The sequence below is a fragment of the Hippichthys cyanospilos genome, chromosome 16 (genome assembly GCF_059441005.1).
Source record: "Hippichthys cyanospilos isolate Australia breed blue-spotted pipefish chromosome 16, RoL_Hcya_1.0, whole genome shotgun sequence".
Lineage (NCBI taxonomy): Eukaryota > Metazoa > Chordata > Actinopteri > Syngnathiformes > Syngnathidae > Hippichthys > Hippichthys cyanospilos.
The window spans coordinates 101,060-125,424 of NC_142384.1; positions in this window are offsets into that span (position 1 = coordinate 101,060).

Below are 24,365 nucleotides of genomic sequence, written 5' to 3' on the forward strand. Positions count from 1 at the left end.
AATGTAATGTCCCAAACAAGCGTTTTCAGCCCGAGTGGAGCACATTTTGACTGTTTTTTTAAAAACATCATTGTACATTGAAATTTCTGCTTGCGTATGCTTTAGAAGCAAGAATTAAGAGGACTACATTCATTATTTCAGCTGAAAAATGCTTAGTTTATGATTTATAGTCAACATTAATGAAATGTCCCCAACAGCGTTTTCAGCCTGAGTGGAGCACATTTTGACTGTTTTTTTGAAAACATCATTGTACATTGAAATTTCTGCTTGCGTATGCTTTAGAAGCAAGAATTAAGAGGACTACATTCATTATTTCAGCTGAAAAATGCTTAGTTTATGATTTATAGTCAACATTAATGAAATGTTCCAAACAAGCGTTTTCAGCCCGAGTGGAGCACATTTTGACCGTTTTTTTAAAAACATCATTGTACATTGAAATTTCTGCTTGCGTATGCTTTAGAAGCAAGAATTAAGAGGACTACATTCATTATTTCAGCTGAAAAATGCTTAGTTTATGATTTATAGTCAACATTAATGAAATGTTCCAAACAAGCGTTTTCAGCCCGAGTGGAGCACATTTTGACTGTTTTTTTTAAAAACATCATTGTACATTGAAATTTCTGCTTGCGTATGCTTTAGAAGCAAGAATTAAGAGGACTACATTCATTATTTCAGCTGAAAAATGCTTAGTTTATGATTTATAGTCAACATTAATGAAATGTCCCCAACAGCGTTTTCAGCCTGAGTGGAGCACATTTTGACTGTTTTTTTAAAAACATCATTGTACATTGAAATTTCTGCTTGCGTATGCTTTAGAAGCAAGAATTAAGAGGACTACATTCATTATTTCAGCTGAAAAATGCTTAGTTTATGATTTATAGTCAACATTAATGTAATGTCCCAAACAAGCGTTTTCAGCCCGAGTGGAGCACATTTTGACCGTTTTTTTAAAAACATCATTGTACATTGAAATTTCTGCTTGCGTCTGCTTTAGAAGCAAGAATTAAGAGGACTACATTCATTATTTCAGCTGAAAAATGCTTAGTTTATGATTTATAGTCAACATTAATGAAATGTTCCAAACAAGCGTTTTCAGCCCGAGTGGAGCACATTTTGACCGTTTTTTTAAAAACATCATTGTACATTGAAATTTCTGCTTGCGTATGCTGTAGAAGCAAGAATTAAGAGGACTACATTCATTATTTCAGCTGAAAAATGCTTAGTTTTTTATTTATAGTCAACATTAATGAAATGTCCCCAACAGCGTTTTCAGCCCGAGTGGAGCACATTTTGACCGTTTTTTTTAAAAACATCATTGTACATTGAAATTTCTGCTTGCGTATGCTTTAGAAGCAAGAATTAAGAGGACTACATTCATTATTTCAGCTGAAAAATGCTTAGTTTATGATTTATAGTCAACATTAATGAAATGTCCCCAACAATGTTTTCAGCCTGAGTGGAGCACATTTTGACTGTTTTTTTAAAAACATCATTGTACATTGAAATTTCTGCTTGCGTATGCTTTAGAAGCAAGAATTAAGAGGACTACATTCATTATTTCAGCTGAAAAATGCTTAGTTTTTGATTTATAGTCAACATTAATGAAATGTCCCCAACAGCGTTTTCAGCCCGAGTGGAGCACATTTTGACTGTTTTTTTTAAAAACATCATTGTACATTGAAATTTCTGCTTGCGTATGCTTTAGAAGCAAGAATTAAGAGGACTACATTCATTATTTCAGCCGAAAAATGCTTAGTTTTTGATTTATAGTCAACATTAATGAAATGTCCCCAACAGCGTTTTCAGCCCGAGTGGAGCACATTTTGACTGTTTTTTTTAAAAACATCATTGTACATTGAAATTTCTGCTTGCGTATGCTTTAGAAGCAAGAATTAAGAGGACTACATTCATTATTTCAGCTGAAAAATGCTTAGTTTATGATTTATAGTCAACATTAATGAAATGTCCCAAACAAGCGTTTTCAGCCCGAGTGGAGCACATTTTGACCGTTTTTTTAAAAACATCATTGTACATTGAAATTTCTGTTTGCGTATGCTTTAGAAGCAAGAATTAAGAGGACTACATTCATTATTTCAGCTGAAAAATGCTTAGTTTATGATTTATAGTCAACATTAATGTAATGTCCCAAACAAGCGTTTTCAGCCCGAGTGGAGCACATTTTGACTGTTTTTTTGAAAACATCATTGTACATTGAAATTTCTGCTTGCGTATGCTTTAGAAGCAAGAATTAAGAGGACTACATTCATTATTTCAGCTGAAAAATGCTTAGTTTATGATTTATAGTCAACATTAATGAAATGTTCCAAACAAGCGTTTTCAGCCCGAGTGGAGCACATTTTGACCGTTTTTTTAAAAACATCATTGTACATTGAAATTTCTGCTTGCGTATGCTGTAGAAGCAAGAATTAAGAGGACTACATTCATTATTTCAGCTGAAAAATGCTTAGTTTATGATTTATAGTCAACATTAATGTAATGTCCCAAACAAGCGTTTTCAGCCCGAGTGGAGCACATTTTGACTGTTTTTTTAAAAACATCATTGTACATTGAAATTTCTGCTTGCGTCTGCTTTAGAAGCAAGAACTAAGAGGACTACATTCATTATTTCAGCTGAAAAATGCTTAGTTTATTATTTATAGTCAACATTAATGTAATGTCCCAAACAAGCGTTTTCAGCCCGAGTGGAGCACATTTTGACTGTTTTTTTGAAAACATCATTGTACATTGAAATTTCTGCTTGCGTATGCTTTAGAAGCAAGAATTAAGAGGACTACATTCATTATTTCAGCTGAAAAATGCTTAGTTTATGATTTATAGTCAACATTAATGAAATGTCCCAAACAAGCGTTTTCAGCCCGAGTGGAGCACATTTTGACCGTTTTTTTAAAAACATCATTGTACATTGAAATTTCTGTTTGCGTATGCTTTAGAAGCAAGAATTAAGAGGACTACATTCATTATTTCAGCTGAAAAATGCTTAGTTTATGATTTATAGTCAACATTAATGTAATGTCCCAAACAAGCGTTTTCAGCCCGAGTGGAGCACATTTTGACTGTTTTTTTGAAAACATCATTGTACATTGAAATTTCTGCTTGCGTATGCTTTAGAAGCAAGAATTAAGAGGACTATATTCATTATTTCAGCTGAAAAATGCTTAGTTTATGATTTATAGTCAACATTAATGAAATGTTCCAAACAAGCGTTTTCAGCCCGAGTGGAGCACATTTTGACCGTTTTTTTAAAAACATCATTGTACATTGAAATTTCTGCTTGCGTATGCTGTAGAAGCAAGAATTAAGAGGACTACATTCATTATTTCAGCTGAAAAATGCTTAGTTTATGATTTATAGTCAACATTAATGTAATGTCCCAAACAAGCGTTTTCAGCCCGAGTGGAGCACATTTTGACTGTTTTTTAAAAAACATCATTGTACATTGAAATTTCTGCTTGCGTCTGCTTTAGAAGCAAGAACTAAGAGGACTACATTCATTATTTCAGCTGAAAAATGCTTAGTTTATGATTTATAGTCAACATTAATGTAATGTCCCAAACAAGCGTTTTCAGCCCGAGTGGAGCACATTTTGACTGTTTTTTTGAAAACATCATTGTACATTGAAATTTCTGCTTGCGTATGCTTTAGAAGCAAGAATTAAGAGGACTACATTCATTATTTCAGCTGAAAAATGCTTAGTTTATGATTTATAGTCAACATTAATGTAATGTCCCAAACAAGCGTTTTCAGCCCGAGTGGAGCACATTTTGACTGTTTTTTTAAAAACATCACTGTACATTGAAATTTCTGCTTGCGTATGCTTTAGAAGCAAGAATTAAGAGGACTACATTCATTATTTCAGCTGAAAAATGCTTAGTTTATGATTTATAGTCAACATTAATGAAATGTCCCCAACAGCGTTTTCAGCCTGAGTGGAGCACATTTTGACTGTTTTTTTTAAAAACATCATTGTACATTGAAATTTCTGCTTGCGTATGCTTTAGAAGCAAGAATTAAGAGGACTACATTCATTATTTCAGCTGAAAAATGCTTAGTTTTTGATTTATAGTCAACATTAATGAAATGTCCCCGACAGCGTTTTCAGCCCGAGTGGAGCAAATTTTGACTGTTTTTTTTAAAAACATCATTGTACATTGAAATTTCTGCTTGCGTATGCTTTAGAAGCAAGAATTAAGAGGACTACATTCATTATTTCAGCTGAAAAATGCTTAGTTTATGATTTATAGTCAACATTAATGAAATGTTCCAAACAAGCGTTTTCAGCCCGAGTGGAGCACATTTTGACCGTTTTTTTAAAAACATCATTGTACATTGAAATTTCTGCTTGCGTCTGCTTTAGAAGCAAGAATTAAGAGGACTACATTCATTATTTCAGCTGAAAAATGCTTAGTTTATGATTTATAGTCAACATTAATGTATTGTCCCAAACAAGCGTTTTCAGCCCGAGTGGAGCACATTTTGACTGTTTTTTTGAAAACATCATTGTACATTGAAATTTCTGCTTGCGTATGCTTTAGAAGCAAGAATTAAGAGGACTACATTCATTATTTCAGCTGAAAAATGCTTAGTTTATGATTTATAGTCAACATTAATGAAATGTTCCAAACAAGCGTTTTCAGCCCGAGTGGAGCACATTTTGACCGTTTTTTTAAAAACATCATTGTACATTGAAATTTCTGCTTGCGTATGCTGTAGAAGCAAGAATTAAGAGGACTACATTCATTATTTCAGCTGAAAAATGCTTAGTTTATGATTTATAGTCAACATCAATGTAATGTCCCAAACAAGCGTTTTCAGCCCGAGTGGAGCACATTTTGACTGTTTTTTTAAAAACATCATTGTACATTGAAATTTCTGCTTGCGTATGCTTTAGAAGCAAGAATTAAGAGGACTACATTCATTATTTCAGCTGAAAAATGCTTAGTTTATGATTTATAGTCAACATTAATGAAATGTCCCCAACAGCGTTTTCAGCCTGAGTGGAGCACATTTTGACTGTTTTTTTTAAAAACATCATTGTACATTGAAATTTCTGCTTGCGTATGCTTTAGAAGCAAGAATTAAGAGGACTACATTCATTATTTCAGCTGAAAAATGCTTATTTTATGATTTATAGTCAACATTAATGTAATGTCCCAAACAAGCGTTTTCAGCCCGAGTGGAGCACATTTTGACTGTTTTTTTGAAAACATCATTGTACATTGAAATTTCTGCTTGCGTATGCTTTAGAAGCAAGAATTAAGAGGACTACATTCATTATTTCAGCTGAAAAATGCTTAGTTTATGATTTATAGTCAACATTAATGTAATGTCCCAAACAAGCGTTTTCAGCCCGAGTGGAGCACATTTTGACCATTTTTTTAAAAACATCATTGTACATTGAAATTTCTGCTTGCGTCTGCTTTAGAAGCAAGAATTAAGAGGACTACATTCATTATTTCAGCTGAAAAATGCTTAGTTTATGATTTATAGTCAACATTAATGTAATGTCCCAAACAAGCGTTTTCAGCCCGAGTGGAGCACATTTTGACTGTTTTTTTGAAAACATCATTGTACATTGAAATTTCTGCTTGCGTATGCTTTAGAAGCAAGAATTAAGAGGACTACATTCATTATTTCAGCTGAAAAATGCTTAGTTTATGATTTATAGTCAACATTAATGAAATGTTCCAAACAAGCGTTTTCAGCCCGAGTGGAGCACATTTTGACCGTTTTTTTAAAAACATCATTGTACATTGAAATTTCTGCTTGCGTATGCTTTAGAAGCAAGAATTAAGAGGACTACATTCATTATTTCAGCTGAAAAATGCTTAGTTTATGATTTATAGTCAACATTAATGAAATGTTCCAAACAAGCGTTTTCAGCCCGAGTGGAGCACATTTTGACTGTTTTTTTTAAAAACATCATTGTACATTGAAATTTCTGCTTGCGTATGCTTTAGAAGCAAGAATTAAGAGGACTACATTCATTATTTCAGCTGAAAAATGCTTAGTTTATGATTTATAGTCAACATTAATGAAATGTCCCCAACAGCGTTTTCAGCCTGAGTGGAGCACATTTTGACTGTTTTTTTAAAAACATCATTGTACATTGAAATTTCTGCTTGCGTATGCTTTAGAAGCAAGAATTAAGAGGACTACATTCATTATTTCAGCTGAAAAATGCTTAGTTTTTGATTTATAGTCAACATTAATGAAATGTCCCCAACAGCGTTTTCAGCCCGAGTGGAGCACATTTTGACTGTTTTTTTTAAAAACATCATTGTACATTGAAATTTCTGCTTGCGTATGCTTTAGAAGCAAGAACTAAGAGGACTACATTCATTATTTCAGCTGAAAAATGCTTAGTTTATGATTTATAGTCAACATTAATGAAATGTCCCAAACAAGCGTTTTCAGCCCGAGTGGAGCACATTTTGACCGTTTTTTTAAAAACATCATTGTACATTGAAATTTCTGTTTGCGTATGCTTTAGAAGCAAGAATTAAGAGGACTACATTCATTATTTCAGCTGAAAAATGCTTAGTTTATGATTTATAGTCAACATTAATGAAATGTCCCCAACAGCGTTTTCAGCCTGAGTGGAGCACATTTTGACTGTTTTTTTAAAAAACATCATTGTACATTGAAATTTCTGCTTGCGTATGCTTTAGAAGCAAGAATTAAGAGGACTACATTCATTATTTCAGCTGAAAAATGCTTATTTTATGATTTATAGTCAACATTAATGTAATGTCCCAAACAAGCGTTTTCAGCCCGAGTGGAGCACATTTTGACTGTTTTTTTGAAAACATCATTGTACATTGAAATTTCTGCTTGCGTATGCTTTAGAAGCAAGAATTAAGAGGACTACATTCATTATTTCAGCTGAAAAATGCTTAGTTTATGATTTATAGTCAACATTAATGTAATGTCCCAAACAAGCGTTTTCAGCCCGAGTGGAGCACATTTTGACCATTTTTTTAAAAACATCATTGTACATTGAAATTTCTGCTTGCGTCTGCTTTAGAAGCAAGAATTAAGAGGACTACATTCATTATTTCAGCTGAAAAATGCTTAGTTTATGATTTATAGTCAACATTAATGTAATGTCCCAAACAAGCGTTTTCAGCCCGAGTGGAGCACATTTTGACTGTTTTTTTGAAAACATCATTGTACATTGAAATTTCTGCTTGCGTATGCTTTAGAAGCAAGAATTAAGAGGACTACATTCATTATTTCAGCTGAAAAATGCTTAGTTTATGATTTATAGTCAACATTAATGAAATGTTCCAAACAAGCGTTTTCAGCCCGAGTGGAGCACATTTTGACCGTTTTTTTAAAAACATCATTGTACATTGAAATTTCTGCTTGCGTATGCTTTAGAAGCAAGAATTAAGAGGACTACATTCATTATTTCAGCTGAAAAATGCTTAGTTTATGATTTATAGTCAACATTAATGAAATGTTCCAAACAAGCGTTTTCAGCCCGAGTGGAGCACATTTTGACTGTTTTTTTTAAAAACATCATTGTACATTGAAATTTCTGCTTGCGTATGCTTTAGAAGCAAGAATTAAGAGGACTACATTCATTATTTCAGCTGAAAAATGCTTAGTTTATGATTTATAGTCAACATTAATGAAATGTCCCCAACAGCGTTTTCAGCCTGAGTGGAGCACATTTTGACTGTTTTTTTAAAAACATCATTGTACATTGAAATTTCTGCTTGCGTATGCTTTAGAAGCAAGAATTAAGAGGACTACATTCATTATTTCAGCTGAAAAATGCTTAGTTTTTGATTTATAGTCAACATTAATGAAATGTCCCCAACAGCGTTTTCAGCCCGAGTGGAGCACATTTTGACTGTTTTTTTTAAAAACATCATTGTACATTGAAATTTCTGCTTGCGTATGCTTTAGAAGCAAGAACTAAGAGGACTACATTCATTATTTCAGCTGAAAAATGCTTAGTTTATGATTTATAGTCAACATTAATGAAATGTCCCAAACAAGCGTTTTCAGCCCGAGTGGAGCACATTTTGACCGTTTTTTTAAAAACGTCATTGTACATTGAAATTTCTGTTTGCGTATGCTTTAGAAGCAAGAATTAAGAGGACTACATTCATTATTTCAGCTGAAAAATGCTTAGTTTATGATTTATAGTCAACATTAATGTAATGTCCCAAACAAGCGTTTTCAGCCCGAGTGGAGCACATTTTGACTGTTTTTTTGAAAACATCATTGTACATTGAAATTTCTGCTTGCGTATGCTTTAGAAGCAAGAATTAAGAGGACTACATTCATTATTTCAGCTGAAAAATGCTTAGTTTATGATTTATAGTCAACATTAATGAAATGTTCCAAACAAGCGTTTTCAGCCCGAGTGGAGCACATTTTGACCGTTTTTTTAAAAACATCATTGTACATTGAAATTTCTGCTTGCGTATGCTGTAGAAGCAAGAATTAAGAGGACTACATTCATTATTTCAGCTGAAAAATGCTTAGTTTATGATTTATAGTCAACATTAATGTAATGTCCCAAACAAGCGTTTTCAGCCCGAGTGGAGCACATTTTGACTGTTTTTTTGAAAACATCATTGTACATTGAAATTTCTGCTTGCGTATGCTTTAGAAGCAAGAATTAAGAGGACTACATTCATTATTTCAGCTGAAAAATGCTTAGTTTATGATTTATAGTCAACATTAATGAAATGTCCCCAACAGCGTTTTCAGCCTGAGTGGAGCACATTTTGACTGTTTTTTTAAAAACATCATTGTACATTGAAATTTCTGCTTGCGTATGCTTTAGAAGCAAGAATTAAGAGGACTACATTCATTATTTCAGCTGAAAAATGCTTAGTTTTTGATTTATAGTCAACATTAATGAAATGTCCCCAACAGCGTTTTCAGCCCGAGTGGAGCACATTTTGACTGTTTTTTTTAAAAACATCATTGTACATTGAAATTTCTGCTTGCGTATGCTTTAGAAGCAAGAATTAAGAGGACTACATTCATTATTTCAGCTGAAAAATGCTTAGTTTATGATTTATAGTCAACATTAATGAAATGTCCCCAACAGCGTTTTCAGCCTGAGTGGAGCACATTTTGACTGTTTTTTTAAAAACATCATTGTACATTGAAATTTCTGCTTGCGTATGCTTTAGAAGCAAGAATTAAGAGGACTACATTCATTATTTCAGCTGAAAAATGCTTAGTTTTTGATTTATAGTCAACATTAATGAAATGTCCCCAACAGCGTTTTCAGCCCGAGTGGAGCACATTTTGACTGTTTTTTTTTAAAAACATCATTGTACATTGAAATTTCTGCTTGCGTATGCTTTAGAAGCAAGAATTAAGAGGACTACATTCATTATTTCAGCTGAAAAATGCTTAGTTTATGATTTATAGTCAACATTAATGAAATGTTCCAAACAAGCGTTTTCAGCCCGAGTGGAGCACATTTTGACCATTTTTTTAAAAACATCATTGTACATTGAAATTTCTGCTTGCGTATGCTTTAGAAGCAAGAATTAAGAGGACTACATTCATTATTTCAGCTGAAAAATGCTTAGTTTATGATTTATAGTCAACATTAATGTAATGTCCCAAACAAGCGTTTTCAGCCCGAGTGGAGCACATTTTGACTGTTTTTTTGAAAACATCATTGTACATTGAAATTTCTGCTTGCGTATGCTTTAGAAGCAAGAATCAAGAGGACTACATTCATTATTTCAGCTGAAAAATGCTTAGTTTATGATTTATAGTCAACATTAATGAAATGTTCCAAACAAGCGTTTTCAGCCCGAGTGGAGCACATTTTGACCGTTTTTTTAAAAACATCATTGTACATTGAAATTTCTGTTTGCGTATGCTTTAGAAGCAAGAATTAAGAGGACTACATTCATTATTTCAGCTGAAAAATGCTTAGTTTATGATTTATAGTCAACATTAATGTAATGTCCCAAACAAGCGTTTTCAGCCCGAGTGGAGCACATTTTGACTGTTTTTTTGAAAACATCATTGTACATTGAAATTTCTGCTTGCGTATGCTTTAGAAGCAAGAATTAAGAGGACTACATTCATTATTTCAGCTGAAAAATGCTTAGTTTATGATTTATAGTCAACATTAATGTAATGTCCCAAACAAGCGTTTTCAGCCCGAGTGGAGCACATTTTGACTGTTTTTTTGAAAACATCATTGTACATTGAAATTTCTGCTTGCGTATGCTTTAGAAGCAAGAATTAAGAGGACTACATTCATTATTTCAGCTGAAAAATGCTTAGTTTATGATTTATAGTCAACATTAATGAAATGTTCCAAACAAGCGTTTTCAGCCCGAGTGGAGCACATTTTGACCGTTTTTTTAAAAACATCATTGTACATTGAAATTTCTGCTTGCGTATGCTGTAGAAGCAAGAATTAAGAGGACTACATTCATTATTTCAGCTGAAAAATGCTTAGTTTATGATTTATAGTCAACATTAATGTAATGTCCCAAACAAGCGTTTTCAGCCCGAGTGGAGCACATTTTGACTGTTTTTTTGAAAACATCATTGTACATTGAAATTTCTGCTTGCGTATGCTTTAGAAGCAAGAATTAAGAGGACTACATTCATTATTTCAGCTGAAAAATGCTTATTTTATGATTTATAGTCAACATTAATGAAATGTCCCCAACAGCGTTTTCAGCCTGAGTGGAGCACATTTTGACTGTTTTTTTAAAAACATCATTGTACATTGAAATTTCTGCTTGCGTATGCTTTAGAAGCAAGAATTAAGAGGACTACATTCATTATTTCAGCTGAAAAATGCTTAGTTTTTGATTTATAGTCAACATTAATGAAATGTCCCCAACAGCGTTTTCAGCCCGAGTGGAGCACATTTTGACTGTTTTTTTTAAAAACATCATTGTACATTGAAATTTCTGCTTGCGTATGCTTTAGAAGCAAGAATTAAGAGGACTACATTCATTATTTCAGCTGAAAAATGCTTAGTTTATGATTTATAGTCAACATTAATGAAATGTTCCAAACAAGCGTTTTCAGCCCGAGTGGAGCACATTTTGACCATTTTTTTAAAAACATCATTGTACATTGAAATTTCTGCTTGCGTCTGCTTTAGAAGCAAGAATTAAGAGGACTACATTCATTATTTCAGCTGAAAAATGCTTAGTTTATGATTTATAGTCAACATTAATGTAATGTCCCAAACAAGCGTTTTCAGCCCGAGTGGAGCACATTTTGACTGTTTTTTTAAAAACATCATTGTACATTGAAATTTCTGCTTGCGTATGCTTTAGAAGCAAGAATTAAGAGGACTACATTCATTATTTCAGCTGAAAAATGCTTAGTTTATGAATTATAGTCAACATTAATGAAATGTTCCAAACAAGCGTTTTCAGCCCGAGTGGAGCACATTTTGACCGTTTTTTTAAAAACATCATTGTACATTGAAATTTCTGTTTGCGTATGCTTTAGAAGCAAGAATTAAGAGGACTACATTCATTATTTCAGCTGAAAAATGCTTAGTTTATGATTTATAGTCAACATTAATGTAATGTCCCAAACAAGCGTTTTCAGCCCGAGTGGAGCACATTTTGACTGTTTTTTTGAAAACATCATTGTACATTGAAATTTCTGCTTGCGTCTGCTTTAGAAGCAAGAATTAAGAGGACTACATTCATTATTTCAGCTGAAAAATGCTTAGTTTATGATTTATAGTCAACATTAATGTAATGTCCCAAACAAGCGTTTTCAGCCCGAGTGGAGCACATTTTGACTGTTTTTTTGAAAACATCATTGTACATTGAAATTTCTGCTTGCGTATGCTTTAGAAGCAAGAATCAAGAGGACTACATTCATTATTTCAGCTGAAAAATGCTTAGTTTATGATTTATAGTCAACATTAATGAAATGTTCCAAACAAGCGTTTTCAGCCCGAGTGGAGCACATTTTGACCGTTTTTTTAAAAACATCATTGTACATTGAAATTTCTGTTTGCGTATGCTTTAGAAGCAAGAATTAAGAGGACTACATTCATTATTTCAGCTGAAAAATGCTTAGTTTATGATTTATAGTCAACATTAATGTAATGTCCCAAACAAGCGTTTTCAGCCCGAGTGGAGCACATTTTGACTGTTTTTTTGAAAACATCATTGTACATTGAAATTTCTGCTTGCGTATGCTTGAGAAGCAAGAATTAAGAGGACTACATTCATTATTTCAGCTGAAAAATGCTTAGTTTATGATTTATAGTCAACATTAATGAAATGTTCCAAACAAGCGTTTTCAGCCCGAGTGGAGCACATTTTGACCGTTTTTTTAAAAACATCATTGTACATTGAAATTTCTGCTTGCGTATGCTGTAGAAGCAAGAATTAAGAGGACTACATTCATTATTTCAGCTGAAAAATGCTTAGTTTATGATTTATAGTCAACATTAATGTAATGTCCCAAACAAGCGTTTTCAGCCCGAGTGGAGCACATTTTGACTGTTTTTTTAAAAACATCATTGTACATTGAAATTTCTGCTTGCGTATGCTTTAGAAGCAAGAATTAAGAGGACTACATTCATTATTTCAGCTGAAAAATGCTTAGTTTATGATTTATAGTCAACATTAATGAAATGTCCCCAACAGCGTTTTCAGCCTGAGTGGAGCACATTTTGACTGTTTTTTTGAAAACATCATTGTACATTGAAATTTCTGCTTGCGTATGCTTTAGAAGCAAGAATTAAGAGGACTACATTCATTATTTCAGCTGAAAAATGCTTAGTTTATGATTTATAGTCAACATTAATGAAATGTCCCCAACAGCGTTTTCAGCCTGAGTGGAGCACATTTTGACTGTTTTTTTAAAAACATCATTGTACATTGAAATTTCTGCTTGCGTATGCTTTAGAAGCAAGAATTAAGAGGACTACATTCATTATTTCAGCTGAAAAATGCTTAGTTTTTGATTTATAGTCAACATTAATGAAATGTCCCCAACAGCGTTTTCAGCCCGAGTGGAGCACATTTTGACTGTTTTTTTTAAAAACATCATTGTACATTGAAATTTCTGCTTGCGTATGCTTTAGAAGCAAGAATTAAGAGGACTACATTCATTATTTCAGCTGAAAAATGCTTAGTTTATGATTTATAGTCAACATTAATGAAATGTTCCAAACAAGCGTTTTCAGCCCGAGTGGAGCACATTTTGACCATTTTTTTAAAAACATCATTGTACATTGAAATTTCTGCTTGCGTCTGCTTTAGAAGCAAGAATTAAGAGGACTACATTCATTATTTCAGCTGAAAAATGCTTAGTTTATGATTTATAGTCAACATTAATGTAATGTCCCAAACAAGCATTTTCAGCCCGAGTGGAGCACATTTTGACTGTTTTTTTAAAAACATCATTGTACATTGAAATTTCTGCTTGCGTATGCTTTAGAAGCAAGAATTAAGAGGACTACATTCATTATTTCAGCTGAAAAATGCTTAGTTTATGATTTATAGTCAACATTAATGAAATGTTCCAAACAAGCGTTTTCAGCCCGAGTGGAGCACATTTTGACCGTTTTTTTAAAAACATCATTGTACATTGAAATTTCTGCTTGCGTCTGCTTTAGAAGCAAGAATTAAGAGGACTACATTCATTATTTCAGCTGAAAAATGCTTAGTTTATGATTTATAGTCAACATTAATGTATTGTCCCAAACAAGCGTTTTCAGCCCGAGTGGAGCACATTTTGACTGTTTTTTTGAAAACATCATTGTACATTGAAATTTCTGCTTGCGTATGCTTTAGAAGCAAGAATTAAGAGGACTACATTCATTATTTCAGCTGAAAAATGCTTAGTTTATGATATATAGTCAACATTAATGAAATGTTCCAAACAAGCGTTTTCAGCCCGAGTGGAGCACATTTTGACCGTTTTTTTAAAAACATCATTGTACATTGAAATTTCTGCTTGCGTATGCTGTAGAAGCAAGAATTAAGAGGACTACATTCATTATTTCAGCTGAAAAATGCTTAGTTTATGATTTATAGTCAACATTAATGTAATGTCCCAAACAAGCGTTTTCAGCCCGAGTGGAGCACATTTTGACTGTTTTTTTAAAAACATCATTGTACATTGAAATTTCTGCTTGCGTATGCTTTAGAAGCAAGAATTAAGAGGACTACATTCATTATTTCAGCTGAAAAATGCTTAGTTTATGATTTATAGTCAACATTAATGAAATGTCCCCAACAGCGTTTTCAGCCTGAGTGGAGCACATTTTGACTGTTTTTTTGAAAACATCATTGTACATTGAAATTTCTGCTTGCGTATGCTTTAGAAGCAAGAATTAAGAGGACTACATTCATTATTTCAGCTGAAAAATGCTTAGTTTATGATTTATAGTCAACATTAATGAAATGTTCCAAACAAGCGTTTTCAGCCCGAGTGGAGCACATTTTGACCGTTTTTTTAAAAACATCATTGTACATTGAAATTTCTGCTTGCGTATGCTTTAGAAGCAAGAATTAAGAGGACTACATTCATTATTTCAGCTGAAAAATGCTTAGTTTATGATTTATAGTCAACATTAATGAAATGTTCCAAACAAGCGTTTTCAGCCCGAGTGGAGCACATTTTGACTGTTTTTTTTAAAAACATCATTGTACATTGAAATTTCTGCTTGCGTATGCTTTAGAAGCAAGAATTAAGAGGACTACATTCATTATTTCAGCTGAAAAATGCTTAGTTTATGATTTATAGTCAACATTAATGAAATGTCCCCAACAGCGTTTTCAGCCTGAGTGGAGCACATTTTGACTGTTTTTTTAAAAACATCATTGTACATTGAAATTTCTGCTTGCGTATGCTTTAGAAGCAAGAATTAAGAGGACTACATTCATTATTTCAGCTGAAAAATGCTTAGTTTTTGATTTATAGTCAACATTAATGAAATGTCCCCAACAGCGTTTTCAGCCCGAGTGGAGCACATTTTGACTGTTTTTTTTAAAAACATCATTGTACATTGAAATTTCTGCTTGCGTATGCTTTAGAAGCAAGAACTAAGAGGACTACATTCATTATTTCAGCTGAAAAATGCTTAGTTTATGATTTATAGTCACCATTAATGTAATGTCCCAAACAAGCGTTTTCAGCCCGAGTGGAGCACATTTTGACTGTTTTTTTGAAAACATCATTGTACATTGAAATTTCTGCTTGCGTCTGCTTTAGAAGCAAGAATTAAGAGGACTACATTCATTATTTCAGCTGAAAAATGCTTAGTTTATGATTTATAGTCAACATTAATGAAATGTTCCAAACAAGCGTTTTCAGCCCGAGTGGAGCACATTTTGACCGTTTTTTTAAAAACATCATTGTACATTGAAATTTCTGCTTGCGTCTGCTTTAGAAGCAAGAATTAAGAGGACTACATTCATTATTTCAGCTGAAAAATGCTTAGTTTATGATTTATAGTCAACATTAATGTATTGTCCCAAACAAGCGTTTTCAGCCCGAGTGGAGCACATTTTGACTGTTTTTTTGAAAACATCATTGTACATTGAAATTTCTGCTTGCGTATGCTTTAGAAGCAAGAATTAAGAGGACTACATTCATTATTTCAGCTGAAAAATGCTTAGTTTATGATATATAGTCAACATTAATGAAATGTTCCAAACAAGCGTTTTCAGCCCGAGTGGAGCACATTTTGACCGTTTTTTTAAAAACATCATTGTACATTGAAATTTCTGCTTGCGTATGCTGTAGAAGCAAGAATTAAGAGGACTACATTCATTATTTCAGCTGAAAAATGCTTAGTTTATGATTTATAGTCAACATTAATGTAATGTCCCAAACAAGCGTTTTCAGCCCGAGTGGAGCACATTTTGACTGTTTTTTTAAAAACATCATTGTACATTGAAATTTCTGCTTGCGTATGCTTTAGAAGCAAGAATTAAGAGGACTACATTCATTATTTCAGCTGAAAAATGCTTAGTTTATGATTTATAGTCAACATTAATGAAATGTCCCCAACAGCGTTTTCAGCCTGAGTGGAGCACATTTTGACTGTTTTTTTGAAAACATCATTGTACATTGAAATTTCTGCTTGCGTATGCTTTAGAAGCAAGAATTAAGAGGACTACATTCATTATTTCAGCTGAAAAATGCTTAGTTTATGATTTATAGTCAACATTAATGAAATGTTCCAAACAAGCGTTTTCAGCCCGAGTGGAGCACATTTTGACCGTTTTTTTAAAAACATCATTGTACATTGAAATTTCTGCTTGCGTATGCTTTAGAAGCAAGAATTAAGAGGACTACATTCATTATTTCAGCTGAAAAATGCTTAGTTTATGATTTATAGTCAACATTAATGAAATGTTCCAAACAAGCGTTTTCAGCCCGAGTGGAGCACATTTTGACTGTTTTTTTTAAAAACATCATTGTACATTGAAATTTCTGCTTGCGTATGCTTTAGAAGCAAGAATTAAGAGGACTACATTCATTATTTCAGCTGAAAAATGCTTAGTTTATGATTTATAGTCAACATTAATGAAATGTCCCCAACAGCGTTTTCAGCCTGAGTGGAGCACATTTTGACTGTTTTTTTAAAAACATCATTGTACATTGAAATTTCTGCTTGCGTATGCTTTAGAAGCAAGAATTAAGAGGACTACATTCATTATTTCAGCTGAAAAATGCTTAGTTTTTGATTTATAGTCAACATTAATGAAATGTCCCCAACAGCGTTTTCAGCCCGAGTGGAGCACATTTTGACTGTTTTTTTTAAAAACATCATTGTACATTGAAATTTCTGCTTGCGTATGCTTTAGAAGCAAGAACTAAGAGGACTACATTCATTATTTCAGCTGAAAAATGCTTAGTTTATGATTTATAGTCAACATTAATGAAATGTCCCAAACAAGCGTTTTCAGCCCGAGTGGAGCACATTTTGACCGTTTTTTTAAAAACATCATTGTACATTGAAATTTCTGTTTGCGTATGCTTTAGAAGCAAGAATTAAGAGGACTACATTCATTATTTCAGCTGAAAAATGCTTAGTTTATGATTTATAGTCAACATTAATGTAATGTCCCAAACAAGCGTTTTCAGCCCGAGTGGAGCACATTTTGACTGTTTTTTTGAAAACATCATTGTACATTGAAATTTCTGCTTGCGTATGCTTTAGAAGCAAGAATTAAGAGGACTACATTCATTATTTCAGCTGAAAAATGCTTAGTTTATGATTTATAGTCAACATTAATGAAATGTTCCAAACAAGCGTTTTCAGCCCGAGTGGAGCACATTTTACCGTTTTTTTAAAAACATCATTGTACATTGAAATTTCTGCTTGCGTCTGCTTTAGAAGCAAGAATTAAGAGGACTACATTCATTATTTCAGCTGAAAAATGCTTAGTTTATGATTTATAGTCAACATTAATGTAATGTCCCAAACAAGCGTTTTCAGCCCGAGTGGAGCACATTTTGACTGTTTTTTTGAAAACATCATTGTACATTGAAATTTCTGCTTGCGTATGCTTTAGAAGCAAGAATTAAGAGGACTACATTCATTATTTCAGCTGAAAAATGCTTAGTTTACGATTTATAGTCAACATTAATGTAATGTCCCAAACAAGCGTTTTCAGCCCGAGTGGAGCACATTTTGACTGTTTTTTTGAAAACATCATTGTACATTGAAATTTCTGCTTGCGTATGCTTTAGAAGCAAGAATTAAGAGGACTACATTCATTATTTCAGCTGAAAAATGCTTAGTTTATGATTTATAGTCAACATTAATGAAATGTTCCAAACAAGCGTTTTCAGCCCGAGTGGAGCACATTTTGACCGTTTTTTTAAAAACATCATTGTACATTGAAATTTCTGCTTGCGTATGCTTTAGAAGCAAGAATTAAGAGGACTACATTCATTATTTCAGCTGAAAAATGCTTAGTTTATGATTTATAGTCAACATTAATGAAATGTTCCAAACAAGCGTTTTCAGCCCGAGTGGAGCACATTTTGACCATTTTTTTAAAAACATCATTGTACATTGAAATTTCTGCTTGCGTCTGCTTTAGAAGCAAGAATTAAGAGGACTACATTCATTATTTCAGCTGAAAAATGCTTAGTTTATGATTTATAGTCAACATTAATGTAATGTCCCAAACAAGCGTTTTCAGCCCGAGTGGAGCACATTTTGACTGTTTTTTTGAAAACATCATTGTACATTGAAATTTCTGCTTGCGTATGCTTTAGAAGCAAGAATTAAGAGGACTACATTCATTATTTCAGCTGAAAAATGCTTAGTTTATGATTTATAGTCAACATTAATGAAATGTCCCCAACAGCGTTTTCAGCCTGAGTGGAGCACATTTTGACTGTTTTTTTAAAAACATCATTGTACATTGAAATTTCTGCTTGCGTATGCTTTAGAAGCAAGAATTAAGAGGACTACATTCATTATTTCAGCTGAAAAATGCTTAGTTTTTGATTTATAGTCAACATTAATGAAATGTCCCCAACAGCGTTTTCAGCCCGAGTGGAGCACATTTTGACTGTTTTTTTAAAAAACATCATTGTACATTGAAATTTCTGCTTGCGTATGCTTTAGAAGCAAGAATTAAGAGGACTACATTCATTATTTCAGCTGAAAAATGCTTAGTTTTTGATTTATAGTCAACATTAATGAAATGTCCCCAACAGCGTTTTCAGCCCGAGTGGAGCACATTTTGACTGTTTTTTTTAAAAACATCATTGTACATTGAAATTTCTGCTTGCGTATGCTTTAGAAGCAAGAATTAAGAGGACTACATTCATTATTTCAGCTGAAAAATGCTTAGTTTATGATTTATAGTCAACATTAATGAAATGTCCCAAACAAGCGTTTTCAGCCCGAGTGGAGCACATTTTGACCGTTTTTTTAAAAACATCATTGTACATTGAAATTTCTGTTTGCGTATGCTTTAGAAGCAAGAATTAAGAGGACTACATTCATTATTTCAGCTGAAAAATGCTTAGTTTATGATTTATAGTCACCATTAATGTAATGTCCCAAACAAGCGTTTTCAGCCCGAGTGGAGCACATTTTGACTGTTTTTTTGAAAACATCATTGTACATTGAAATTTCTGCTTGCGTCTGCTTTAGAAGCAAGAATTAAGAGGACTACATTCATTATTTCAGCTGAAAAATGCTTAGTTTATGATTTATAGTCAACATTAATGAAATGTTCCAAACAAGCGTTTTCAGCCCGAGTGGAGCACATTTTGACCGTTTTTTTAAAAACATCATTGTACATTGAAATTTCTGCTTGCGTATGCTGTAGAAGCAAGAATTAAGAGGACTACATTCATTATTTCAGCTGAAAAATGCTTAGTTTATGATTTATAGTCAACATTAATGAAATGTCCCAAACAAGCGTTTTCAGCCCGAGTGGAGCACATTTTGACTGTTTTTTTGAAAACATCATTGTACATTGAAATTTCTGCTTGCGTATGCTTTAGAAGCAAGAATTAAGAGGACTACATTCATTATTTCAGCTGAAAAATGCTTAGTTTATGATTTATAGTCAACATTAATGAAATGTCCCCAACAGCGTTTTCAGCCTGAGTGGAGCACATTTTGACTGTTTTTTTAAAAACATCATAGTACATTGAAATTTCTGCTTGCGTATGCTTTAGAAGCAAGAATTAAGAGGACTACATTCATTATTTCAGCTGAAAAATGCTTAGTTTTTGATTTATAGTCAACATTAATGAAATGTCCCCAACAGCGTTTTCAGCCCGAGTGGAGCACATTTTGACTGTTTTTTTTAAAAACATCATTGTACATTGAAATTTCTGCTTGCGTATGCTTTAGAAGCAAGAATTAAGAGGACTACATTCATTATTTCAGCTGAAAAATGCTTAGTTTTTGATTTATAGTCAACATTAATGAAATGTCCCCAACAGCGTTTTCAGCCCGAGTGGAGCACATTTTGACTGTTTTTTTTAAAAACATCATTGTACATTGAAATTTCTGCTTGCGTATGCTTTAGAAGCAAGAATTAAGAGGACTACATTCATTATTTCAGCTGAAAAATGCTTAGTTTTTGATTTATAGTCAACATTAATGAAATGTCCCCAACAGTGTTTTCAGCCCGAGTGGAGCACATTTTGACTGTTTTTTTTAAAAACATCATTGTACATTGAAATTTCTTCTTGCGTATGCTTTAGAAGCAAGAATTAAGAGGACTACATTCATTATTTCAGCTGAAAAATGCTTAGTTTATGATTTATAGTCAACATTAATGAAATGTTCCAAACAAGCGTTTTCAGCCCGAGTGGAGCACATTTTGACCGTTTTTTTAAAAACATCATTGTACATTGAAATTTCTGCTTGCGTATGCTGTAGAAGCAAGAATTAAGAGGACTACATTCATTATTTCAGCTGAAAAATGCTTAGTTTATGATTTATAGTCAACATTAATGAAATGTCCCAAACAAGCGTTTTCAGCCCGAGTGGAGCACATTTTGACTGTTTTTTTGAAAACATCATTGTACATTGAAATTTCTGCTTGCGTATGCTTTAGAAGCAAGAATTAAGAGGACTACATTCATTATTTCAGCTGAAAAATGCTTAGTTTATGATTTATAGTCACCATTAATGTAATGTCCCAAACAAGCGTTTTCAGCCCGAGTGGAGCACATTTTGACTGTTTTTTTGAAAACATCATTGTACATTGAAATTTCTGCTTGCGTCTGCTTTAGAAGCAAGAATTAAGAGGACTACATTCATTATTTCAGCTGAAAAATGCTTAGTTTATGATTTATAGTCAACATTAATGAAATGTTCCAAACAAGCGTTTTCAGCCCGAGTGGAGCACATTTTGACCGTTTTTTTAAAAACATCATTGTACATTGAAATTTCTGCTTGCGTATGCTGTAGAAGCAAGAATTAAGAGGACTACATTCATTATTTCAGCTGAAAAATGCTTAGTTTATGATTTATAGTCAACATTAATGAAATGTCCCAAACAAGCGTTTTCAGCCCGAGTGGAGCACATTTTGACTGTTTTTTTGAAAACATCATTGTACATTGAAATTTCTGCTTGCGTATGCTTTAGAAGCAAGAATTAAGAGGACTACATTCATTATTTCAGCTGAAAAATGCTTAGTTTTTGATTTATAGTCAACATTAATGAAATGTCCCCAACAGCGTTTTCAGCCCGAGTGGAGCACATTTTGACTGTTTTTTTTAAAAACATCATTGTACATTGAAATTTCTGCTTGCGTATGCTTTAGAAGCAAGAATTAAGAGGACTACATTCATTATTTCAGCTGAAAAATGCTTAGTTTTTGATTTATAGTCAACATTAATGAAATGTCCCCAACAGCGTTTTCAGCCCGAGTGGAGCACATTTTGACTGTTTTTTTTAAAAACATCATTGTACATTGAAATTTCTGCTTGCGTATGCTTTAGAAGCAAGAATTAAGAGGACTACATTCATTATTTCAGCTGAAAAATGCTTAGTTTATGATTTATAGTCAACATTAATGAAATGTCCCAAACAAGCGTTTTCAGCCCGAGTGGAGCACATTTTGACCATTTTTTTAAAAACATCATTGTACATTGAAATTTCTGCTTGCGTCTGCTTTAGAAGCAAGAATTAAGAGGACTACATTCATTATTTCAGCTGAAAAATGCTTAGTTTATGATTTATAGTCAACATTAATGTAATGTCCCAAACAAGCGTTTTCAGCCCGAGTGGAGCACATTTTGACTGTTTTTTTGAAAACATCATTGTACATTGAAATTTCTGCTTGCGTATGCTTTAGAAGCAAGAATTAAGAGGACTACATTCATTATTTCAGCTGAAAAATGCTTAGTTTATGATTTATAGTCAACATTAATGAAATGTCCCCAACAGCGTTTTCAGCCTGAGTGGAGCACATTTTGACTGTTTTTTTAAAAACATCATTGTACATTGAAATTTCTGCTTGCGTATGCTTTAGAAGCAAGAATTAAGAGGACTACATTCATTATTTCAGCTGAAAAATGCTTAGTTTATGATTTATAGTCAACATTAATGTAATGTCCCAAACAAGCGTTTTCAGCCCGAGTGGAGCACATTTTGACTGTTTTTTTGAAAACATCATTGTACATTGAAATTTCTGCTTGCGTATGCTTTAGAAGCAAGAATTAAGAGGACTACATTCATTATTTCAGCTGAAAAATGCTTAGTTTATGATTTATAGTCAACATTTATGAAATGTCCCCAACAGCGTTTTCAGCCTGAGTGGAGCACATTTTGACTGTTTTTTTAAAAACATCATTGTACATTGAAATTTCTGCTTGCGTATGCTTTAGAAGCAAGAATTAAGAGGACTACATTCATTATTTCAGCTGAAAAATGCTTAGTTTTTGATTTATAGTCAACATTAATGAAATGTCCCCAACAGCGTTTTCAGCCCGAGTGGAGCACATTTTGACTGTTTTTTTTAAAAACATCATTGTACATTGAAATTTCTGCTTGCGTATGCTTTAGAAGCAAGAATTAAGAGGACTACATTCATTATTTCAGCTGAAAAATGCTTAGTTTTTGATATATAGTCAACATTAATGAAATGTCCCCAACAGCGTTTTCAGCCCGAGTGGAGCACATTTTGACTGTTTTTTTTAAAAACATCATTGTACATTGAAATTTCTGCTTGCGTATGCTTTAGAAGCAAGAATTAAGAGGACTACATTCATTATTTCAGCTGAAAAATGCTTAGTTTATGATTTATAGTCAACATTAATGAAATGTCCCAAACAAGCGTTTTCAGCCCGAGTGGAGCACATTTTGACCGTTTTTTTAAAAACATCATTGTACATTGAAATTTCTGTTTGCGTATGCTTTAGAAGCAAGAATTAAGAGGACTACATTCATTATTTCAGCTGAAAAATGCTTAGTTTATGATTTATAGTCACCATTAATGTAATGTCCCAAACAAGCGTTTTCAGCCCGAGTGGAGCACATTTTGACTGTTTTTTTGAAAACATCATTGTACATTGAAATTTCTGCTTGCGTCTGCTTTAGAAGCAAGAATTAAGAGGACTACATTCATTATTTCAGCTGAAAAATGCTTAGTTTATGATTTATAGTCAACATTAATGAAATGTTCCAAACAAGCGTTTTCAGCCCGAGTGGAGCACATTTTGACCGTTTTTTTAAAAACATCATTGTACATTGAAATTTCTGCTTGCGTATGCTGTAGAAGCAAGAATTAAGAGGACTACATTCATTATTTCAGCTGAAAAATGCTTAGTTTATGATTTATAGTCAACATTAATGAAATGTCCCAAACAAGCGTTTTCAGCCCGAGTGGAGCACATTTTGACTGTTTTTTTGAAAACATCATTGTACATTGAAATTTCTGCTTGCGTATGCTGTAGAAGCAAGAATTAAGAGGACTACATTCATTATTTCAGCTGAAAAATGCTTAGTTTATGATTTATAGTCAACATTAATGAAATGTCCCCAACAGCGTTTTCAGCCTGAGTGGAGCACATTTTGACTGTTTTTTTAAAAACATCATTGTACATTGAAATTTCTGCTTGCGTATGCTTTAGAAGCAAGAATTAAGAGGACTACATTCATTATTTCAGCTGAAAAATGCTTAGTTTATGATTTATAGTCAACATTAATGAAATGTCCCAAACAAGCGTTTTCAGCCCGAGTGGAGCACATTTTGACCGTTTTTTTAAAAACATCATTGTACATTGAAATTTCTGTTTGCGTATGCTTTAGAAGCAAGAATTAAGAGGACTACATTCATTATTTCAGCTGAAAAATGCTTAGTTTATGATTTATAGTCACCATTAATGTAATGTCCCAAACAAGCGTTTTCAGCCCGAGTGGAGCACATTTTGACTGTTTTTTTTGAAAACATCATTGTACATTGAAATTTCTGCTTGCGTCTGCTTTAGAAGCAAGAATTAAGAGGACTACATTCATTATTTCAGCTGAAAAATGCTTAGTTTATGATTTATAGTCAACATTAATGAAATGTTCCAAACAAGCGTTTTCAGCCCGAGTGGAGCACATTTTGACCGTTTTTTTAAAAACATCATTGTACATTGAAATTTCTGCTTGCGTATGCTGTAGAAGCAAGAATTAAGAGGACTACATTCATTATTTCAGCTGAAAAATGCTTAGTTTATGATTTATAGTCAACATTAATGAAATGTCCCAAACAAGCGTTTTCAGCCCGAGTGGAGCACATTTTGACTGTTTTTTTGAAAACATCATTGTACATTGAAATTTCTGCTTGCGTATGCTTTAGAAGCAAGAATTAAGAGGACTACATTCATTATTTCAGCTGAAAAATGCTTAGTTTTTGATTTATAG